Here is a 24,756-nt window from a genome sequence, read left to right on the forward strand (position 1 = left end):
TGTTTTACTCATGGAATACCCAGAGTTTCACCTCCTACCTCTCATGGCTTCACCCTATAAAACATACCAAATTAAAAATAAGTCTAATCCTATTCCATGGATGACTGCCTAATATAACTACACTGAACAACAGAGGCAATTTCCTAAAGATTAGCTAAAAAGTGTTACATATTGAGCAACCAGACCCATTGCATGTGTCCAGACCACATTAGACCACTGAGCTAATATATCAGTTAAATCATTGACAATAAGAACTTGTTCTTAACTGACTTGCCTAGTTAAAAAAAAAATCTGTTATGACAGCCTGTTCATCATATGTGAAGGAGAAAGGGATGGAGGGAGATGTGAGGGAGAGAACAAATGAAGGATGATCCCCTCCACCTGTCACTGTGTTGCATTTCACAGAGAGGACTGCAGATCGAACTAGGGAGTGAGAGAGAGGAGGACAGATGGAGGGATAAATCTAGACAAGGCCGTGAGCAGGACAGGGGAGCGTGCTTTTTCTCTACGATACGGGGGTTGACTCAATACTTCCTACCTGAGTTATGATGCAACAGCTAGGGCTTCTGGATGTGCTTCTCAGTCTGTCTGAAGTCTTCTACTGTTGTCAAATCCTTCCCTAGTTACAGTACCTCTCCATTCTCTCTTTCTGCTGCCGCTCTCCCTCCCTCCCTCCCTCTCTTTTCTAACTCTTCTTATTCTCACTCTCTCTCTTTCTCATTCTTATTTCACTCTTTATCTACTTATTTTTCTATTCCCCCTCTCTCTAATTCACATTCTCCTTTCTCTTTCTTTATCTCTATCCTGTTATTCTCTCCTTTCCCTGTGACCTCACCTCTCCTAACCTCCACATGCATCCTGAGATCGTCCACAACAGTTCTTCGCTCTGTTTCATCGATTTAATCTCAGGTTATTTTACATGAAAAACATCTCTCTTTTTTTATCCCCCCATCTAATCTGTCTTTCACTCCTCTTCCTGTTAGTAGCATTTTATTCCGTTCTCTCTTCACCTCTCCAAACCTCTCTACATAGGACTAGATCCTGAGCTTCTTCCTGTTAGTAGTATTTTATCCCGTTCTCTCTTCACCTCTCCAAACCTCTCTACATAGGACTAGATCCTGAGCCTCTTCCTGTTAGTAGTATTTTATTCCGTTCTCTCTTCACCTCTCCAAACCTCTCTACATAGGACTAGATCCTGAGCCATCTTTGAGATGAAGCTTTAGAACTTGCCTTGTCGTTTGATTTATGTCATCAGTGGTGTGTTTATATTAAAAACAGATCTCTTTATTCCTTCCTGTTATCTCCATAGCGATCATCTCCATAGCAGTCATTCCTGTTGCTATGAGACAAGAAGCAATGACTTAGATCAAAAAGGAAGCCCTCAAGTCCTCTGTAAGATGTAATACTGACTGCATGATTGGATCGCACTGGTGATTACCACACAATATATTGGGCCTGTTATGAGAAGGAATAAAGTGCTCTCAGCCAAAGGATGAGAGACATTTAGAACAAGGTAGTCCTCTCTACCCCCCCCAACAACTCTCCCACCCACACACAGACTCATTCAAATTATCCGCAAACTCATAAATACTTGCTTAATTTAGTAAGAATGCAGGCATGGAATCCTTTTCACATCTGTTGCCGTCGTAAACACAACGGAATCAGAGTGAATTTATGGGTGATGGCCTGTTAAAGCGTCTGGGCCTCCCCCAAAAAACCTAGCCTAGTTGCCGTCTAATGGCTGAGTACAAGCCTGGAAAAAATGTACAAAATTTGAAAAAATACAACATTTAAATGAAGGACTATAAACATTTGGAGATAATTACACTGAAAACAGAGCTCCCAGACCTCAGTGGTTCCACCTGTTGCGCAGTATTCCTGTAGCGCTGCCAAGTGCCTAATAAAACAGCAGATTGAACCTCTAAGAGGCTAGACGACATAATGACCACCTCATTATTCACCCAGAGAAAAATGTCCTGAAATTACACGGAAATAAAGGACTAATAAGGAACTATTTTCTCTCAGTGTTTCTCTCTGAGCTCACTTATTCTCGTTGGGGGTGTAATCAGATTGTGTCATTCTGCCTAGCATGGTCATGACTAATCAATGGAGGTAGACTATGTTTGCGATAAGACAAGCAGACATTTTGAACAAAAGGTGCACAGGTTGATTAGGGCCCGATTCTTTCGTTCAGACACGTTTGGTTTCTTTGACCTATCGTATCCAAAGTCTTTTTTTCCTGGGGTATCTCAAGGGTTAATGACACAGGGCTTAATTCAATGGTTATGGAGTACTATTACCCCTCTCTCACAGGGGTAAATGCTTCCTGTTTTAAGTTTAAATTAATATGTGGGGGATGTAGGTTTGTAAACAAATACACTTAGGAAAATCTGGTGAACTTCAGCCTTAGTGGATATTGATAAGGCTGTGCTTAGACAATGGTAAGACTGAACAAGGTCTGAACCAGCTTCTCTGTCTCTCTTACTTGGCACTTATACCACAGACATGAGAATGAGACACTTTTTTGGACTGAGACGGATCACAAAGTGATCCTAGGGCAGTGGGAACTGGCTGTGTCCAGAACACATAAATCTAATTGCTGTTGCTTTACAAACAGCGCAGTGTCTATGCTTGCTTATCAAATGGCACCATATTCCCTATATAGTGTACTACTTAGTGTACTACTGTCCGTCAGTCAGTCAGTCTGTGTATTCTTTGTCAAAGGGAACCTTCAGACGCCTGGGTGATAGAGTTACATTTAGAATCTCTGTGCATTATAGGCTCTCTTTGGTTTGGGTGATGTAGCACATCAACAATTACACTTCTACTGTGGAACATCCTGCAGGCAGATGAAGTGTCTACTAGCTACACTGTGACAGCATGCTGTTCTAAAAGTAGGGATTGTCCCTCCACTGAATCCTCTCCCATGTTATTACTCCAAACAAACCTACATGAACCAGTATTAAAGAAGAGAAGGATGGATGGGGTGAAGGGGTTGCCATGAATTTAACAGTATCTTACAGGCAGCTTGTGGCGAGTAAAATTCTGTATTTCGTATTACATTACACCTACTGTCACATAAATACGGTATCATAGTAAGTACCGTAAAATGTACGGTATTATAATGTAAAAAAGTAAATGATATGACATTTATTGAGGGTAGTGGTTGTATTTCACAGTATTTTACTGCAATTACAAGTGATTGGTGCAAGCAGGTTGATCAAGTGTTTACACATTACAGCATATTCATAAATATTTGGTGTTTAATATCAGTGGTCCCCAAACTGTGGCGGGTGATGGGTCGGCATGAACTCAGTCCGGCTTTAAACTTACTCTTGAAATTTGTAATAGTAGAATGTGGTGAAGGTAGAAGGTGCCATTTCAAAATGTGTTAGTCATTGCATACCTTAGAGAGCTGTTTATAACTTGTCAGAAATGTCCAGATTAATTAGCCCATGTCATCTAACGTTTATTTATTTCGTTTTTTTAGCCCATAGATACTGTTGTCATTTTTTGTCACCCAAATATCACATAAATACACATTAGAATTCAAACTGGGCAAAACAGGGCAAAACAGACCAAAAGATCATGACCAAATTCTCAACCCTTTAAGGTATAAGCTCTAATCTGTCTCCAATACATTTTAAATTGATTGGGCACTATAACCACATTGAACATAAATTGGTAGAGCATTCTCACTCAGAGGTACCACAAACAGAGCCTCTTTACAAGGCACGCCTTAAAATATGTTAATGAGACAGAATCAACAATACCATGCACCCACTAGAGGTCAAAACATTTGTGGCGATACAAAATACGGTACGTCACTATATTCTGTGGGGTGGAATTACAGTACCATTTGAAACACAGCAATTTTCCCACAATGCACCATTATTTACAGAACGTTGCAGTTAAACATTTCAGAGTTTTTTTCCCCTGTTAATAATACTTGCGAGTATGTCCAGACGGGACACTGTCTTTCTCTCAGCACATATCAAGCTGCAGGCTAAAGTTAAATTAGACTTGGTTTCCTCTATCGTAATCGCTCCTCTTTCACCCCAGCTGCCAAACTAACTAACCCTGATTCAGATGACCATCCTACCCATGCTAGGTTATGGAAACTTAATTTATAGATCGGCAGGTAAGGGTGTTCTCGAGTGGCTCAACGTTCTTTACCATTCGGCCATCAGATATGCTACCAATGCTCCTTACAGGACACATCACTGCCCTCTATACTCTGTAAACCGGTCATCTCTGTATACCCGTCGCAAGACCCACTGGTTGATGCTTATTTATAAAACCCTCTTAGGCCTCACTCCCCCCAATCTGAGATATTTACTGCAGCCCTCATCCTCCACATACAACACCCGTTCTGCCAAACACATTCTGTTAATGGTCCCCAGTTCGCTGCAGCTAGTGACTGGAACGAGCTGCAACAAACACTCAAACTGAACCGTTTTATCTCCATCTCTTCATTCAAAGTGTCACGACTTCCGCCGAAGTTGGCTCTCCTGCCTGTTCGGGCGGTGCTCGGCGGTCGTCGTCACCGTCCTACTAGCCACTACCGATCCCTTTTTCGTTTGTCTGTTGGTTTTGTCTTATTAGTTTCACCTGTGTGTATTTTAGTTTAATTAACGTCCTTATATGTAGTAGGTTGTCCCGCCCTTGTTTTGTGCGGGATTGTTTTTGTATTCGTGTCATTTGGTGTAGCACTTGTGTTTTATTCTCCGGTCTATTTTGATCCTGTGTTGGATTATTCACCCTGTGTGTTGGGTTGACCGTGTTTTTTGTGCGCTGGAGAATAAACTGTCGAATCACTGAAACCTGCTCTCTGCGCCTGATTCCACCCACCTTGATAAAACGTGACACAAAGACTCAATCATAGACACTCTTAGTGTGTTGTGGCTGCTTTGCATGATGTATTGTTGTCTCTACCTTCTTACCCTTTGTGCTGTTGTCTGTGACTAATAATGTTTGTACCCTGTGCTGCTGCCATGTCGTGTTGCTACCATGTTGTTGTCATGTTGTGTTGCGGCCTGGCTATGTTGTTGTCTTAGGTCTCTCTTTACGTAGTGTTGTGTGGTCTCTCTTAAAGAAAATACAAATCAAATAACAGGAAGGCATTTATAGAGAGAAGGTATAGAGGAAGAATATGGCTGTAGTTTCGGAAAGTGAAGAAGAGAGAATAAAGTGAATGATCAGATCAGACCTATGCCCCTCCTGTCCACCCCATGCACCCCACCCCCGCAAAGAGGGCCTCAACATGGAAGTCACACATACGCCCACGCAGTGAGCGGGCAAACAGGCCCAACCCCCACTCTTACACTAGCCCAAGCCAATGGCACGTACCAGATGCTCAGCAGGCTCTGCTCACACTTACTGGCCTGAGGCCAAACCACACGACCAACAACATTGGACACTTTATGGAACACAAAGCCATCACCATCTCATCCTGGAATATCCAGGGCCTGAGGTCATCTGCCTTTGGCCTAAAGAGCAGGAGCCTGGACTTCACCAAAGAAATCGGTAATACAGACATTGTCATCCTGCAAGAAACCTGGTATGGAGGAGACGGACCCACTGGTTGCCCTCTAGGTTACAGAGAGCTGGTAGTCCCATCCACCAAACTACCCGTGAAACAGGGAATGGACTCAGGGGGTATGCTAATTTGGTATAGAGCAGACCTAACTCACTCCATTAAATTAATCAAAACAGGAACATTTTACATTTGGCTAGAGTTTCAAAAGGAATTTCTCTTAACAGATAAACATGTCCTCCTGTGTGCTACCTATATCTCCCCACCAGAATCCCCATATTTTAATGAAGACAGCTTCTCCATCCTGGAGGGGGAAATCAATCATTTCCAGGCCCAGGGACATGTACTAGTCTGTGCCGACCTAAATGCCAGAACCGGACAAGAACCTGACACCCTCAGCACACAGGGGGACAAACACCTAACAGGAGGAGACAGCATTCCCTCCTCCATATGCCCCCATAGGCACAACTATGACAACATAACCAACAAAAATGGGTCACAACTGCTGCAGCTCTGTCGCATGGGTATGTACAGGTATGGGTATGTACATAGTCAATGGTAGGCTTCGAGGGGACTCCTATGATAGGTACACCTATAGCTCATCTCTTGGCAGTAGTACTGTAGACTACTTTATCACTGACCTCAACCCAGAGTCTCTCAGAGCGTTCACAGTCAGTCCACTGACGCCCCTATCAGACCACAGCAAAATCACAGTCTACATGAACAGAGAAATACTCAATCATGAGGCATCAAAGCCAAAGGAACTGAGTAACATTAAGAAATGCTATAGATGGAAGGAATGCAGTTTGGAAACCTACCAAAAAACATTTAGGCAACAACAAAATCAATCCCTTTTAGGCAATTTCCTGGGTAAAACATTCCACTGTAATAGTGAAGGTATAAACTTGGCCGTAGAAAATCTTAACAGTATATTTGACCTCTCAGCTTCCCTATCAAATCTAAAAATCTTAAATAGAAAACCGAAGAAAATGAACAACAATAACAAATGGTTTGATGAAGAATGCAAAAATCTAAGAAAGAAATTGAGAAACCTGTCCAACCAAAAACATAGAGACGCAGAAAACCTGAGTCTACACCTTCACTACGGTGAATCACTTAAACAATACAGAAATACACAACAGAAAAAGAAGGAACAGCACGTCAGAAATCAGCTCAGTGTAATTGAAGAATCCATAGACTCTAATCACTTCTGGGAGAATCGGAAAACACTAAACAAACAACAACATGAAGAGTTATCTATCCAAAATGGAGATGTATAGGTTAACCACTTCTCCAATCTTTTGGGCTATATAACAAAGAACAAAGAGAAAAAACATATACATGATCAAATACAAATCTTAGAATCAACTTTTAAAGACTGCCAGAACCCACTAGATTCTCCAATTACATTGAATTAGCAACAGGACAAAATAAAAACGTTCCAACACAAAAAGGCATGTGGTGTTGATGGTATCCCCAATGAAATGATCAAATATACAGACAACAAATTCCAATTGGCTTAACTAAAGCTCTTTAACATCAAACTTAGCTCTGGTATCTTCCCCAATATTTGGAACCAAGGACTGATCACCCCAATCCACAAAAATGGAGACAAATTTGACCCCAATAACTACCGTGGGATATGCGTCAACAGCAACCTTGGGAAAATCCTCTGCATTATCATTAACAGCAGACTCGTACATTTCCTCAGTGAAAACAATTACTGAGAAAATGTCAAATTTGCTTTCTACCAAATTACCGTTCAACAGACCATGTATTCACCCTGTACACACTAATTGACAAACAAACAAACCAAAACAAAGGCAAAGCCTTCTCATGCTGCCGGTGACTGGCATGTGACTTCTCATGCTGCCTGTGACTCATGCTGTCTGTGACTGGAACGAATTGCAAAAATCGTTGAAGTTGGAGACTTTTATCTCCCTCACCAACTTCAAAAATCTGCTATCTGAGCAGTTAACCGATTGCTGCAGCTGTACATAGTCAATCGGTAAATAGCCCACCCATTTTTACCTACCTCATCCCCATACGGTTTTTATTTATTTACTTTTCTGCTCTTTTGCACACCAATATCTCTACCTGTACATGACCATCTGATCATTTATCACTCCAGTGTTATTAATCTGCAGAATTGTAATTATTCGCCTACCTCCTCATGCCTTTTGCACACAATGTATATAGACTCCCCTTTTTTTTCTACTGTGTTATTGACTTGTTAATTGTTTACTCCATGTGTAACTCTGTGTTGTCTGTTCACACTGCTACGCTTTATCTTGGCCAGGTCGCAGTTGCAAATGAGAACTTGTTCTCAACTAGCCTACCTGGTTAAATAAAGGTGAAAAAAAATATATTAAAAAATAAAAAATAAAAATGCTTTGTTGATTTAAAAAAAGCCTTTGACTCAATTTGGCATGAAGTTCTGCTATACAAATTGATGGAAAGTGGTGCTGGGGGTAAAACATACGACATTATAAAATCCATGTACACAAACAACAAGTGTGTAAGACCAAAATAATGGTGTTCCAAAAACAGTCCAGTCGCCAGGACCACAAATACAAATTCCATTCTGACACCGTTGCCCTGGAGCACACAAAAAAACTATACATAGCTTGACATAAACATCAGCGCCACAGGTAACTTCCACAAAGCTGTGAACGATCTGAGAGACAAGGCAAGAAGGGCATTCTATGCCATCAAAAGGAACATAAAATTCAACATATCAATTAAGATCTGGCTAAAAATACTTGAATCAGCCATAGAACCCATTGCCCTTTATGGTTGTGAGGTCTGGGGTCCACTCACCAACCAAGATTTCACAAAATGGGACAAACACCAAATTGAGACTCTGCATGCAGAATTCTGCAAAAATATACTTTGCGTACAACGTAGAACACCAAATAATGCATGCAGAGCTGAAATAGGCCGATACCCACTAATGATCAAAATCCAGAAAAGAGCCACAACCACCTAAAAGGAAGCGATTCACAAACCTTCCATAACAAAGCCATCACCTACAGAGAGATGAACCTGGAGAAGAGTCCCCTAAGCAAGCTGGTTCTGGGGCTCTGTTCACAAACAGAGCCCCAGGACAGCAACATAATTAGACCCAACCAAGTCATGAGAAAACAAAAAGATAATTACTTGACACATTGGAAAGAATTAACAAAAAAATTGAGCAAACTAGAATGCTATTTGGCCCTAAACAGAGAGTACACAGTGGCAGAATACCTGACCACTGTGACTGACCCAAATTTAAGGAAAGCTTTGACTATGTACAGACTCAGTGAGCATAGCCTTGCTATTGAGAAAGGCCGCCGTAGGCAGACATGGCTCTCAAGAGAAGACAGGCTATGTGCACACTGCCCACAAAATTATGTGGAAACTGAGCTGCACTTCCTAACATCCTGCCCAACGTATGACCATATTAGAGACTCATATTTCCCTCAGATTACACAGATCCACACAGATTTCGAAAACAAATCCAATTTTGATAAACTCCCATATCTACTGGGTGAAATTCCACAGTGTGCCATCACAGCAGCAAGATTTGTGACCTGTTGCCACTAGAAAAGGGCAACCAGTGAAGAACAAACACCATTGTAAATACAACCCATATTTATGCTTATTTATTTTCCCTTGTGTAGTTTAACCATTTGTACATTGTTTCAACACTATATATATATATATATATATATATATATATATATATATATATATATATATATATATATATATTATGACATTTGTAATGTCTTTATTGTTTTGTTTTGTTTTGAAACTTCTGTATGTGTAATGTTTACTGTTAATTTTTGTTGTTTATTTCACTTTTGTATATTATCTACCTCACTTGCTTTGGCAATGTTAATACATGTTTCCCATGCCAATAAAGCCCCTTGAATTGAATTGAGACAGACAGACAGACAGACAGACAGACAGACAGACAGACAGGCAGACACAGACAGACAGACAGACAGACAGACAGACAGACAGACAGACAGACAGACAGACAGACAGACAGACAGACAGACAGACAGACAGACAGACAGACAGACAGACAGACAGACAGACAGACAGACAGACAGACAGACAGACAGACAGACAGACAGACAGACAGACAGACAGACAGACGGAGGGAGGGAGATCTACCGACAGATAGAGAGAGAGAGAGAGAGAGATGGAGAAAATAGGGTAAAAGAGAGAACACACCAGTTGTATAGCTGACAGTGTGCAGGCCTCAGAGAGAAACCTCAGCTCTTCATCCATTGTGGTCTGAGAACATGAAAGCTACATATCGTTTGATCTCAGACTTGAATGCCTCTCACAACTTCATAAAAATACACCACTTGGAAACTATATTCCCTCCCTCCCTCCCTCCATCTGATCTCTCTTTCCCTCCCCATTCCTCCAATTCTTTGATATTATTGCTGTGTGGATTCCAGTCTGGGCTAAAGGGAAATGCTTTGTATTATCCATAGCCAGGTGCTTGGCCTATTGGTCAGACCTATAATGCTTCTTACTCCAGAAACAAGCTACTCTCCCTCAATCAAGCAATCAAATGTATTTATAAAGCCCTTCTTACATCAGCTGATGTCACAAAGTTCAGTACAGAAACCCAGCCTAAAACCCCAAACAGCAAGCAATGCAGCTGTAGAAGCACGGTGGCTAGGAAAAACTCCTTCCCTCCCCTAGCGTCCTCTTTCCCTCCCCTAGCGAAAAAGAAGATTCTACCTAGTTTTCAGGTAGGCTAAAGTATAACTTCCTCTGTCTTGCTTTCACCTAAACGCACACCTCCTGATTCCCACTTACAAGCAAACATTATAGCAGGAAGCACCACTGACTCTGTCTATAAAAAAGTGGTCAGATGAAGCAGATACTAAACTACAGGACTGTTTTGCTAGCACAGACTGGAGTATGTGCATCGATTAAAAAGTGCATCGAGGACTTTGTCCCCACAGTGACTGTACGTACATACCCCAACCAGAAGCCATGGATTACAGGCAACATTCGCATTGAGCTAAAGGGTAGAGCTACCGCTTTCAAGGTGCAGGACTCTAACCCGGGAGCTTACAAGAAATCCTGCTTTGCCCTGCAACGAACCATCAAACAGGCAAAGCGCCAATACAGGGCTAAGATTGAATCATTCTACACCGGCTCCGACGCTCGTCTTATGTGGCAGGGCTAGCAAACTATTACAGACTACAAAAGGAAGCACAGCCATGAGCTGTCCAGTGACACGAGCCTACCAGACGAGCTAAATCACTTCTATGCTCGCTTTGAGGCAAGCAACGCTGAGGCATGCATGAGAGCATCAGCTGTTCCGGACGACTGTTTGATCACACTCTCCATAGCCGACGTGAGTAAGACCTTTAAACAGGTCAACATACACAAGGCTGCGGGGACAGACGAATTACCAGGACGTGTGCTCCGGGCATGTGCTGACCAACTGGCAGGTGTCTTCACTGACAATTTCAACATGTCCCTGATTGAGTCTGTAATAACATGTTTCAAGCAGACCACCATAGTCCCTGTGCCCAAGAACACAAAGGCAACCTGTCTAAATGACTACAGACCCGTAGCACTCACGTCCGTAGCCATGAAGTTCTTTGAAATGTTGGTAATGGCTCACAACAACAACATTATCCCAGAAACCCTAGACCCACTCCAATTTGCATACCGCCAAAACAGATCCACAGATGATGCAATCTCTGTTGCACGCCACACTGCCCTTTCCCACCTGGACAAAAGGAACACTTATGTGAGAATACTATTCGTTGACTACAGCTCAGCGTTCAACACCATAGTACCCTCAAAGCTCATCACCAAGCTAAGGATCCTGGGACTAAACACCTCCCTCTGCAACTGGATCCTGGACTTCCTGATGGGCCGCCCCCAGGTGGTGAGGGTAGGTAGCAACACATCTGCCATGCTGATCCTCAACACTGGAGCTCCACAGGGGTGCGTGCTCAGTCCCCTCCTGTACTCCCTGTTCACCCACGACTGCATGGCCAGGCACGACTCCAACACCATCATTAAGTTTGCAGACGACACAACAGTGGTAGCCCTGATCACCGACAACGACGAGACAGCCTATAGGGAGGAGGTCAGAGACCTGGACGGGTGGTGCCAGAATGACATGATATGAATGATATCCCTCAACGTAACCAAGACTAAGGAGATGATTGTGGACTACAGGAAAAGGAAGACCGAGCACGCCCCCATTCTCATCGATGGGGCTATAGTGGAGCAGGTTGAGAGCTTGGTGTCCACATCAACAACAAACTAGAATGTTCCAAACACACCAAGACAGTCGTGAAGAAGGCACGACAAAGCCTATTCCCCCTCTCAGGAAACTAAAAATATTTGGCATGGGTCCTGAGATCCTCAAAAGATTCTACAGCTGCAACATCGAGAGCATCCTGACTGGTTGCATCACTGTCTGGTACGGCAATTGTTCGGCCTCTGAAAGCAAGGCACTACAGGGGTAATGCGTACGGCCCAATACATCACTGGGGCTAAGCTGCCTGGCATCCAGGACCTTTACACCAGGCGGTGTCAGAGGAAGGCCCTAAAAATGGTCAAAGACCCCAGCCACCCCAGTCATAGACTGTTCTCTCTACTACCGCATGGCAAGTGGTACCGGAGTGCCAAGTCTAGGACAAAAAGGCTTCTCATCAGTTTTTACCCCCAAGCCATAATTCTCCTGAACAGGTAATCAAATGGCTACCCGGACTATTTGCATTGTGTGCCACCCCCCCCAACCCCTCTTTTTACGCTGCTGCTACTCGCTGTTTATCATATATGCATAGTCACATTAACTATACATTCATGTACATACTACCTCAATTGGGCCGACCAACCAGTGCTCCCACACATTGGCTAACCGGGCTATCTGCATTGTGTCCCACCACCCGCCAACCCCTCTTTTACGCTACTGCTACTCTCTGTTCATCATATATGCATTGTCACTTTAACCATATCTACACAGTACATACTACCTCAATCAGCCTGACTAACCGGTGTCTGTATGTAGCCTCGCTACTTTTATAGCCTCGCTACTGTATATAGCCTGTCTTTTTACTGTACTATATAGCCTGTCTTTTTACTGTACTATATAGCCTGTCTTTTCCACCATCATTTTCAAATAAATTCATTAAAAATCCTACAATGTGATTTTCTGGATTGTGTGTCCTCATTTTGTCTGTCATAGTTGAAGTGTACCTATGATGAAAATTACAAGCCTCTCTCATCTTTTTAAGTGGGAGAACTTAAACAATTGGTGGCTGACTAAATACTTTTTTGCCCCACTGTATATGTTGAAGAGGGTGGGGCTTAAGCTGCATCCCTGTCTCACCCCACGGCCCTGTGGAAAGAAATGCATGAGAAGGCATTGCCTTTGTTTTGATTTGTTTCTTTGTCAATTAGGGTGTGTAGGGTGATTACATGGTCTGTCGTACGGTAATGTGGTAAAAAGCTAATTTGGTATTTGCTCAGTACATTGTTTTCACTGAGGAAATGTACGGGTCTGTGGTTATTGATAATGCACAGGATTTTCCCATAGTTGCTGTTGAAGCATATCCCACGGTAGTTATTGTGGTCAAATTTGTCTCCACTTTTGTGGATTGGGGTGATCAGTCCTTGGTTCCAAATATTGTGGAATATGCCAGCGCTAAGGATGATGTTAAGAGTTTAAGTATAGCCAATAGGAATTTGTGGTCTGAATATTTAATAATTTAAGATACCATCAACACCACAAGCCTTTTTGGGATGGAAAGTTTGTATTTTGTCCTGTAGTTCATCCAATGTAATTGGATAATCCAGTGGGTTCTGATAGTCTTTAAAAGTTGATTCTAAGATTTGTATTTGATCATGTATATGTTTTTGCTATTTGTTCTTTGTTATAGGCCAAAAAGATTGGATAAGTGTTTGTCCATACATCCCAGTTTTGGATAGATAACTTTTTGTGTTGTTTAAGTGTCTTCCAATTTTCCCAGAAGTGGTTAAAGTCTATGGATTCTTCAATTACATTAAGCTGATTTCTGACAAGCTGTTCCTTCTTTTTCTGTTATTTCTTTCTTTATTGTTTTGGTGATTCACCATAGTGAAGGCGTAGGCTCCGGTTTTATCGGTCTCTATGTTTTTGGTTGGTTAGGTTTCTCAATTTCTTGCATTCTTCATCAAACCAGTTGTCATTGTTGTTCATTTTCTTAGGTTTCCTCCCTTGACATTTTTTTATTTGTTAGGGAAGCCGAGAGATCAAATATTTTGTTTAGGTTTTCTACTGCCAAGTTTACACCTTCACAAATGTTTTGTCCAGGAAGATGTCTATAAGGGATTTCATTTGTTGTTGCCTAATTGTTTTTTGTCAGATTCCCACACTAGCTTACTTCCGTCTAAAGCATTTCTTAATATTATTTAGTTCCTTTGGCTTTGATGCCTCATGATTGAGTATGGCTCTGTTCATGTAGACTGTGATTTTGCTGTGATCTGATAAGGGTGTCAGTGGACTGACTGTGAATGCTGTGAGAGACTCTGGGTTGAGGTCAGTGATAAAGTAGTCTAACGAACTTCTGCCAAGAGATGAGCTATAGGTGTACCTACCGTAGGAGTCCCTCGAAGCCTATGTACTTACCCAGAGCACGACAGAGCTGCAGTAGTTGTGACCCATTTTTGTTGGAAAGTAGTTGTGCCTAGGGGGGCATATGGGGGAAGGAATACTGTCACCTCCAGGTAGGTGTTTGTTCCCCTGTCAGGTTCTTGTCCAGTTCTGGCATTTAGGTTACCACAGACTAGTACATGTCCCTGGGCCTGGAAATAGCACACAGGAGGATTTTTTTTCTCTGTTGAGGTAATTTCCTTTTGAATTTCTAGCCAAATGTAAAATGTTCCTGTTTTGATTAATTTAATAGAGTTAGGTCTACTTTATACCAAATTAGCATACCTGTTGAGTTCTCTCTCTCTCACTCTCTCTCTCTCTCACACACACACACCTGCTCGTTCTTCATTTATCACTGCACATCTCTTGGCCAGCTACCACCTTTCAATCAAAACACATAAGAGCATAACACCTTCTCACCTGCCACTGGGTGCTCAGTGACCTAGGAAATGTGACCAATTAAAGATCACGTCCAGAGGTCACAAGGTCTAACCCCAACTCACTTTCCAGGGATTTGTTTTGCTCTCCCATTTGGTACAGTCTCCCAATGCTCTCACAGTGCTTCTTTATGGAGCCAGGTGTTTCGCAAACTCAGGGATTAAATAATGTATTTTTCTTTTTTGACCCAAAGCTACTTACTTAGAAATGTCTAAGTGTTAGACTATAAATAAATGTTAGAGTTTTTCCTGGTGATTTTGAGGAATAACTCGGGAACCTATTATTATTCCTCCATGCTATCCCAGTGTCTTTGTTTTTCTCCTGTGTCCCTACTGCCATGGCAGACACCTCGGTGCAGCATTAGCGGTTGGAGCAGAGTGTTTTACGCTCCATAACGTGGTCTGTGCTCTCATTCCCACAAAGCTGTCAGTGGCTTTTCCCTAACCGTAGGCAGGAATTTTAACAGCAGGCTCATAAATGGACCGCTGTTCCTTGTCTCCCGACACCGAATTCAACTTGCTCTTCATTAATTCTCACATTCTGTCTCTGTAAATTACGATCTGTGTCTCTCTCTGCATCTTTCAGTCTGTCATTGAAGGAAGGAGATTGTCCTGGGTCAACCTCCTTTTTAAGTGCAAACAGAGAAGAGAAAGTTAACAAAATAAGGGATCTTCAAAGACTTTCCCCTTAGCTGACAAGCTAAAAAGATGATTGCTCAGCTCACCCCAAAACTCACCACAACCCCATCCCAACCACATCTAAAGCATCCTGATGTTCTCCCTCGCTAGAGAAGAGTTGGATTGGAGAACATGCACAGATTACTTCATTCTGATCGACCAATCACCATTAATGTGATAGCCATCGTGATCATTTTCTTCAAAGGGAAGAGGGGGTGTAGAGAGAGAGGGAGGGAGGGAGTTAGATAGGGGTGGAAAAGGAATAGGGGTGTAGGGAGGGAGGGAGGGAATGGTGGAAAGAGAGAGGGGGTGTAGGGATGGAAGGGGGAGGGGGAGGGGTGGACACGGGGTGCTGTGTGTCAGTGGAGAGAGAACCCATATCCATGCCTCTAATGCTGGCCTGAATCATTTACATACCACAGGCTGTATCGCAGATGGCACCCAGTCTGATCTGGTCAAGGATCCAACAGTACGCTGGCTATACGACCTAAAGTAAATATCATTTTTCATTTTAATAGGCAAGTCAGTTAAGAAAAAAATCTTATTTACAATGACAGCCTACTGTGGAACAGTGGGTTAACTGCCTTGTTCAGGAGCAGAACAACAGATTTTTACCTTGTCAGATCAGGGATTTGATCCAGCAACCTTTCGGTTACTGGCCCAACACTCTAACCACTAGGCTACTTAGCCTCAATGTTCTCTTAAAATGTGCTGAGGGATGTGTGTGTGTGTGCGTGTGTGCGTGCCTGCGTGTCAGTGTGTCCGCACAGAGGCAGGGGGAGCCGTGTCCTCAATAATACGTGTATGACGTTTATCAGTCATCTATGGGGAAACAGAAACCAGACACAGATACCAACCACTAGGGAAGAACATGGTAATAGAGATTCAGTTTGAATTCAACCAAGGAGAAACCACTCAATAGACTAAAACAAACACAACCTACCGGACCTAAACAACATTGTTGCTTATTGAAACTCTTAAATCACATTGTATTTCAGAGTTCACAACTTTCTCAGAGTATAGGGGAGGAGGCTGGTGATATAGGGTGAGGTGTTTGTTATTGAGTAGTGAGTAGTGAGTGTGTTGGCGGGTGTGTATGGAGGTAGTGAAGTTACTGAAACAGCTGTTTTGAATCTACAGTGGTTGGAGAGACACGGAATAAATGGTATGACAAGGATGGAGAGGTTTTTGTGGAGGCTTTGTGCGTGTGTTAGCGTGTGTGTATTGCTGAGACAGTAAGGACCTAACAATGCAGTTTGTGTGTGTGTGTGTGGGGGGGAAGGCCCTAATTGTGTGTGTGTGTGTGTGTGTGTGTGTGTGTGTGTGTGTGTGTGTGTGTCTGTACTGCTGTGTGTGAGCAGCACAAGGAGTGAGTTTAGGTGTGTGCATGAGAAACAGGGAGAGAGGAGGTGGTTTTGGGGTTCAGTTCTGCTATAGCAATTATCTTGTTCCTCAAACTTACCATTTAATGGAAACCCAAGGACTGCGCCAAACTACACTCCTGTCTTAAGGTATGAACCTCCAAAACTGGTCTCTCTCAATCTCTCTCTCGTTCCTACGTCTCTCGCTCCTTCGTTCTTAAAAAAATAGTATTTTCATTGGAGACTTGAGACTTCACAAAGTCGCTATAAGTTCCACAGGTGTGGAGAAAGACATTCCATTAAAATTCACCTAAACATTCTTCCCCTCAATTTTCCTCTCTTTCCACAGATAGGGGTGTTCTCTTTCTCAAATTCCTTCTGTCCCCCTCTGTTATATTGCTAATGACGTGAATGTGGTACCATTCGTTAGTATACAGTCAGCAGTAGGCATGTGTATATTTCCATTAACAACATCATGCATGGTGTTGAGTATTCAGCTAAAGATCCAGTACCTTTCTCAATACTGTGAAGTGGTTTCCTTTCTGGTCTCCTTTCATTCACTGAATTGGTGTCCACTGTGCTGCCTTCACCTTTCATAAAGAGACAAGGACAGGAAGCTATATGTATAGTTATGACTATTGAGACACAGCCCATGACTCCAAGTCAAAATCTCTCCCCCTGATCTTCCTCCTAATAATGTCATTTTAACTCCCTGAATTGAGTTGTAATGGATATGACCCCATCGCTACTGTCTGGTTTGTGTGGTATAGGGAGAAAGAGGGTCCTACATCTCTCCTACTGTCTGACTGGAGTCACATTGAGACAGGCCATGTTGCTGGTCTCTCCTACTGTCTGACTAGAGTCACATTGAGACAGGCCATGTTACTGGTCTCTCCTACTGTCTGACTGGAGTCACATTGAGACAGGCCATGTTACTGGTCTCTCCTACTGTCTGACTGGAGTCACATTGAGACAGGCCATGTTACTGGTCTCTCCTACTGTCTGACTGGAGTCACATTGAGACAGGCCATGCTACTGGTCTCTCCTACTGTCTGACTGGAGTCACATTGAGACAGGCCATGCTACTGGTCTCTCCTACTGTCTGACTGGAGTCACATTGAGACAGGCCATGCTACTGGTCTCTCCTACTGTCTGACTGGAGTCACATTGAGACAGGCCATGCTACTGGTTTCTCCTGCTGCTTGCCGTTCTGTCACTTCACTGGCGGTCTATGGGTATGGCGCCCACTGAGGGAGGCATGGGGTTTGAACAGTGGCCACATTCAATAGTCTAGCCATTGTTCTCCAATTGAGCAACACAACTATGGTAACCCAGACAGAGAGAGGAAGGAAAGGAGGGAGGGAGGTAGAGAGGGGTGTTGGTGCTTAACCAAGTATGCTGCCACAGACATTTGCCCTAGTCTGCCATGAAATATGCCCCATGAGGAGAGGTGGTACACATATGCAGACATTAAGCCAGATGCTGAGCCACAAGCATACAGTACACACATCATTACATAATACACAAGCACACACACACACACCATCAAACACACAGTGGCTCCTGGAGGCCATTCAGATAATTTTGGGAGCCAGACACACACACGCTCCCCTCGTCCAGTTTGGAGTAAGGGATCTGAGAGGGAGAGGGAGAGGGGGGAGAGAGAGCGAGAGAGAGCGAGAGAGAGAGAGAAATGGATGGATGGATGGAAAAAGGAGAGAGAGAGAGACAGAGAGAGTGAGACTGAGCAACGTCAAATGAAAGATAATTATCTGTGTCTCAGGACTCGGCTGCCCACAAACGACCCCTTAATGACTCAAAGTCCTGATGCATGCAAATAACCCACAAAACCTCTCTTTCCTTTCAAATCAGTCATCCGCTGCTGAGAAATCAATCTGCGTCTTCCTGACGTGCCTCTTTACTATGACTGTATGGTTTGTACCGGTATGTGTTTACTTAGGTTTGGGGAGAGGGGGCGAAAACCAAATGCACTCAAGTTTTCTGACAAAGCAACCAACCCCTCCTCAACCATTTCCCCCCCCTTCTTCTCCAACCTTGCTATTCCGCTTCTCCACCTTTTTCTCTCCTCCCCAATTCCCTCACTCTACCTCCTTCCCCCCCTTTCCACCTCCTCACCCTCAACCCACAAGTTAAAGAGAAAACATCTATGAGAATCTATGGGAGAAGCAGCCCGCGTTGCATTTCTACAAGCTACAGTTAGGTTTTCACGTGTAGAAGGAGAAAAGGATAAATCACGCTGAACTGTAGCTCATTAACGGTTTTAAAAGACGGAATTTCTGACTCTGAGGGGTACTCTGTGGCCGTTTGGAATGCCACAGGGAAAGGGAGACTACAGTGCCAACTATAAGTACTTTACCAGCGATATGTCTTACTGTACCTACAGCTCTTTTACACATGCTATTACTCTGCATGGCTGTAGTAACGGTTCTCTCTCGCTCCAACTTCCTCTGGACAGAAGATATGACACTTCAACACAAACACAAAACAACCCAGTATTTGTGTTGTGTTCATCCTCTCTCTAACTCGTCTAAATGGCACCCCACATTATCTATGGGCTCTGGTTAAAAATACTGAACTATATAAGACATAGGGTGCAACTTGTGACACACTTTACTCAGAAACAAACCCTGCCCACGTGCCTGCCCTCTCCCTGGGCCTGAGAGTATAGCTTACTCCCTGGAACTACAGACCTCCAGGCCTCTAGGCCTCGATCCCTGCCCGGGTAACACGCCTCTCCCTGGGCCTGAGAGTATAGCTTACTCCCTAGAACTACAGACCTCCAGGCCTCTAGGCCTCGATCCCTGCCCGGGTAACACGCCTCTCCCTGGTCCTGAGAGTATAGCTTACTCCCTGGAACTACAGACCTCCAGGCCTCTAGGCCTCGATCCCTGCCCGGGTAACACGCCTCTCCCTGGGCCTGAGAGTATAGCTTACTCCCTAGAACTACAGACCTCCAGGCCTCTAGGCCTCGATCCCTGCCCGGGTAACACGCCTCTCCCTGGTCCTGAGAGTATAGCTTACTCCCTGGAACTACAGACCTCCAGGCCTCGAGGCCTCGATCCCTGCCCGGGTAACACGCCTCTCCCTGGTCCTGAGAGTATAGCTTACTCCATTGAGCCACAGAAAAAACACCCCCTGGTTGAATGTAGTGGAGGTGGTGAATACAGAAGATCAGTCTCCCCAGGACGTCGGGACATGCCTTCAACACCGTCCACTAGGTGCAACTTGAGCACCTATTACCATAAAGCACGCATGTGGCTTTCTAGGCAGTTGTGAATGGGGACAGAGGAAGTGTTTGAACCCCATGCTCCGGCTCTGAGGATTATGGGTTCAATCCCAGTGCTAGGCACTCGTTTAAATTGCTACTCTTTTAATCTGTCCCTAACCTTAATCCTTACCTTAACCATGCCTAAACTGAAGTTTTCTCGTTTTAACCTATCCCAAACCTTAAAGGGATCATCGGTGTGAATCATGTGATTTTAACCAATTATGAGTAGGCATTGCCTACTAACTACCTACTAATTGGTTGATGACATCATTGGACACTCTTGTCTTCCTCTATCTTTTTTTACTACAAAACATAGAAAAGCGCCATTTTCACATATTGTCACGCCCAGCCCTTGGCTCTCTATGGTGTTGTAGGTCAGGCTAGGGGGGTGTTCTAGTTTTCCTATTTCTATGTTGCTGTACTTGGTAAGGTTCCCAATTAGAGGCAGCTTATTATCTGATTATCGTTGTCTCTAATTGGTGATCATACTTAAGTTCTCCATTGTTCCCACCTGGGTTGTGGGATATGGATTTGTGTAAGTGCATGTAGCACCACTGATGTTTCGTTGGGTGTTTATTGTTTTGTTTGGAAGTTTCAACATGAACCCAACACTACCCAACATGAACATCAAAGTATGTGAAAATGTCTCTTTTCAATGTTTTGTAGTAATGAAGATAGAGATATGTCATCTGGTATTTCATCATGTGGTTTTAACCAGAGTAGGCATTGCCTACTAATTGCCATATTTACCACATGTTGATGTTGGGTAGTGCTGGAGATTATGAATTTGAAGTAGACATTTTTTTATATCTATATATATCTCTTTAACCAGTCAGAGTTCCTGCTTAAACGTGACCTTATTAAAAAAAAAACATGTATCTCTCCCCCTGCAGTAACTCTTGATTCATTCACTGATTGGATAAAGCCTGTAGTAACTCTTGATTCATTCACTGATTGGATAAAGCCTGCAGTAACTCTTGATTCATTCACTGATTGGATAAAGCCTGCAGTAACTCTTGATTCATTCACTGACTGGATAAAGCCTGCAGTAACTCTTGATTCATTCACTGATTGGATAAAGCCTGCAGTAACTCTTGATTCATTCACTGACTGGATAAAGCCTGCAGTAACTCTTGATTCATTCACTGATTGGATAAAGCCTGCAGTAACTCTTGATTCATTCACTGATTGGATAAAGCCTGTAGTGGGTCTTGATTCATTCACTGACTGGATAAAGCCTGCAGTAACTCTTGATTCATTCACTGACTGGATAAAGCCTGCAGTGGGTCTTGATTCATTCACTGATTGGATAAAGCCTGCAGTAACTCTTGATTCATTCACTGACTGGATAAAGCCTGCAGTAACTCTTGATTCATTCACTGACTGGATAAAGCCTGTAGTGGGTCTTGATTCATTCACTGATTGGATAAAGCCTGCAGTAACTCTTGATTCATTCACTGATTGGATAAAGCCTGTAGTGGGTATTGATTCATTCACTGACTGGATAAAGCCTGCAGTAACTCTTGATTCATTCACTGACTGGATAAAGCCTGCAGTGGGTCTTGATTCATTCACTGATTGGATAAAGCCTGCAGTAACTCTTGATTCATTCACTGACTGGATAAAGCCTGCAGTAACTCTTGATTCATTCACTGACTGGATAAAGCCTGCAGTAACTCTTGATTCATTCACTGATTGGATAAAGCCTGCAGTAACTCTTGATTCATTCACTGATTGGATAAAGCCTGCAGTAACTCTTGATTCATTCACTGATTGGATAAAGCCTGTAGTGGGTCTTGATTCATTCACTGACTGGATAAAGCCTGCAGTAACTCTTGATTCATTCACTGACTGGATAAAGCCTGCAGTAACTCTTGATTCATTCACTGATTGGATAAAGCCTGTAGTGGGTCTTGATTCATTCACTGACTGGATAAAGCCTGCAGTGGGTCTTGATTCATTCACTGATTGGATAAAGCCTGCAGTAACTCTTGATTCATTCACTGACTGGATAAAGCCTGCAGTAACTCTTGATTCATTCACTGACTGGATAAAGCCTGCAGTGGGTCTTGATTCATTCACTGATTGGATAAAGCCTGCAGTAACTCTTGATTCATTCACTGACTGGATAAAGCCTGCAGTAACTCTTGATTCATTCACTGATTGGATAAAGCCTGCAGTAACTCTTGATTCATTCACTGACTGGATAAAGCCTGCAGTAACTCTTGATTCATTCACTGACTGGATAAAGCCTGCAGTAACTCTTGATTCATTCACTGACTGGATAAAGCCTGCAGTAACTCTTGATTCATTCACTGATTGGATAAAGCCTGGAGTAACTCTTGATTCATTCACTGATTGGATAAAGCCTGCAGTAACTCTTGGTTCATTCACTGATTGGATAAAGCCTGTAGTGGGTCTTGATTCATTCACTGACTGGATAAAGCCTGCAGTAACTCTTGATTCATTCACTGATTGGATAAAGCCTGTAGTAACTCTTGATTCATTCACTGATTGGATAAAGCCTGTAGTGGGTCTTGATTCATTCACTGATTGGATAAAGCCTGCAGTAACTCTTGATTCATTCACTGATTGGATAAAGCCTGCAGTGGGTCTTGATTCATTCACTGATTGGATAAAGCCTGCAGTAACTCTTGATTCATTCACTGACTGGATAAAGCCTGCAGTAACTCTTGATTCATTCACTGATTGGATAAAGCCTGTAGTAACTCTTGATTCATTCACTGATTGGATAAAGCCTGTAGTGGGTCTTGATTCATTCACTGATTGGATAAAGCCTGCAGTAACTCTTGATTCATTCACTGATTGGATAAAGCCTGTAGTGGGTATTGATTCATTCACTGACTGGATAAAGCCTGTAGTAACTCTTGATTCATTCACTGATTGGATAAAGCCTGCAGTAACTCTTGATTCATTCACTGATTGGATAAAGCCTGCAGTAACTCTTGATTCATTCACTGATTGGACAAAGCCTGCAGTAACTCTTGATTCATTCACTGATTGGATAAAGCCTGTAGTAACTCTTGATTCATTCACTGATTGGATAAAGCCTGTAGTGGGTCTTGATTCATTCACTGATTGGATAAAGCCTGCAGTAACTCTTGATTCATTCACTTATTGGATAAAGCCTGCAGTAACTCTTGATTCATTCACTGATTGGATAAAGCCTGTAGTAACTCTTGATTCATTCACTGACTGGATAAAGCCGCAGTAACTCTTGATTCATTCACTGACTGGATAAAGCCTGCAGTAACTCTTGATTCATTCACTGATTGGATAAAGCCTGGAGTAACTCTTGATTCATTCACTGATTGGATAAAGCCTGCAGTAACTCTTGGTTCATTCACTGATTGGATAAAGCCTGTAGTGGGTCTTGATTCATTCACTGACTGGATAAAGCCTGCAGTAACTCTTGATTCATTCACTGATTGGATAAAGCCTGTAGTAACTCTTGATTCATTCACTGATTGGATAAAGCCTGTAGTGGGTCTTGATTCATTCACTGATTGGATAAAGCCTGCAGTAACTCTTGATTCATTCACTGATTGGATAAAGCCTGCAGTAACTCTTGATTCATTCACTGACTGGATAAAGCCTGCAGTAACTCTTGATTCATTCACTGACTGGATAAAGCCTGCAGTAACTCTTGATTCATTCACTGATTGGATAAAGCCTGGAGTAACTCTTGATTCATTCACTGATTGGATAAAGCCTGCAGTAACTCTTGGTTCATTCACTGATTGGATAAAGCCTGTAGTGGGTCTTGATTCATTCACTGACTGGATAAAGCCTGCAGTAACTCTTGATTCATTCACTGATTGGATAAAGCCTGTAGTAACTCTTGATTCATTCACTGATTGGATAAAGCCTGTAGTGGGTCTTGATTCATTCACTGATTGGATAAAGCCTGCAGTAACTCTTGATTCATTCACTGATTGGATAAAGCCTGCAGTAACTCTTGATTCATTCACTGATTGGATAAAGCCTGTAGTGGGTATTGATTCATTCACTGACTGGATAAAGCCTGTAGTAACTCTTGATTCATTCACTGATTGGATAAAGCCTGCAGTAACTCTTGATTCATTCACTGATTGGATAAAGCCTGCAGTAACTCTTGATTCATTCACTGATTGGACAAAGCCTGCAGTAACTCTTGATTCATTCACTGATTGGATAAAGCCTGTAGTAACTCTTGATTCATTCACTGATTGGATAAAGCCTGTAGTGGGTCTTGATTCATTCACTGATTGGATAAAGCCTGCAGTAACTCTTGATTCATTCACTTATTGGATAAAGCCTGCAGTAACTCTTGATTCATTCACTGATTGGATAAAGCCTGTAGTAACTCTTGATTCATTCACTGACTGGATAAAGCCTGCAGTAACTCTTGATTCATTCACTGATTGGATAAAGCCTGCAGTAACTCTTGATTCATTCACAGATTGGATAAAGCCTGCAGTAACTCTTGATTCATTCACTGATTGGATAAAGCCTGCAGTAACTCTTGATTCATTCACTGATTGGATAAAGCCTGTAGTAACTCTTGATTCATTCACTGATTGGATAAAGCCTGCAGTAACTCTTGATTCATTCACTGACTGGATAAAGCCTGCAGTAACTCTTGATTCATTCACTGATTGGATAAAGCCTGTAGTAACTCTTGATTCATTCACTGATTGGATAAAGCCTGTAGTGGGTCTTGATTCATTCACTGATTGGATAAAGCCTGCAGTAACTCTTGATTCATTCACTGATTGGATAAA

General features: G+C 42.7%; 1 protein-coding gene across 6 annotated transcripts in view; it reads right to left on the minus strand.

Annotated features, from left to right (window-relative positions):
• Nucleotides 1–24,756, minus strand: part of LOC112248039 (collagen alpha-2(VIII) chain-like) — a 131,943-nt gene that overhangs the window by 51,286 nt on the left and 55,901 nt on the right. Inside the window, exons 2-3 of one of the 6 annotated variants that reach the window (XM_042295301.1) lie at nucleotides 17,196–17,273; nucleotides 15,740–15,809 (exon numbers count right to left, since the gene is read on the minus strand). The exons of 3 other annotated variants lie outside the window; for them this stretch is intronic. The gene's annotated coding sequence lies outside the window, so the exon portion shown is untranslated. The remainder of the gene's footprint in view (nucleotides 1–15,739; nucleotides 15,810–17,195; nucleotides 17,274–24,756) is intronic. 2 more of the 6 variants (XM_042295304.1, XM_042295303.1) reach the window with 2 other exon arrangements.

This window comes from Oncorhynchus tshawytscha, linkage group LG13 (assembly GCF_018296145.1).
Source record: "Oncorhynchus tshawytscha isolate Ot180627B linkage group LG13, Otsh_v2.0, whole genome shotgun sequence".
In the NCBI taxonomy this organism is placed as follows: domain Eukaryota; kingdom Metazoa; phylum Chordata; class Actinopteri; order Salmoniformes; family Salmonidae; genus Oncorhynchus; species Oncorhynchus tshawytscha.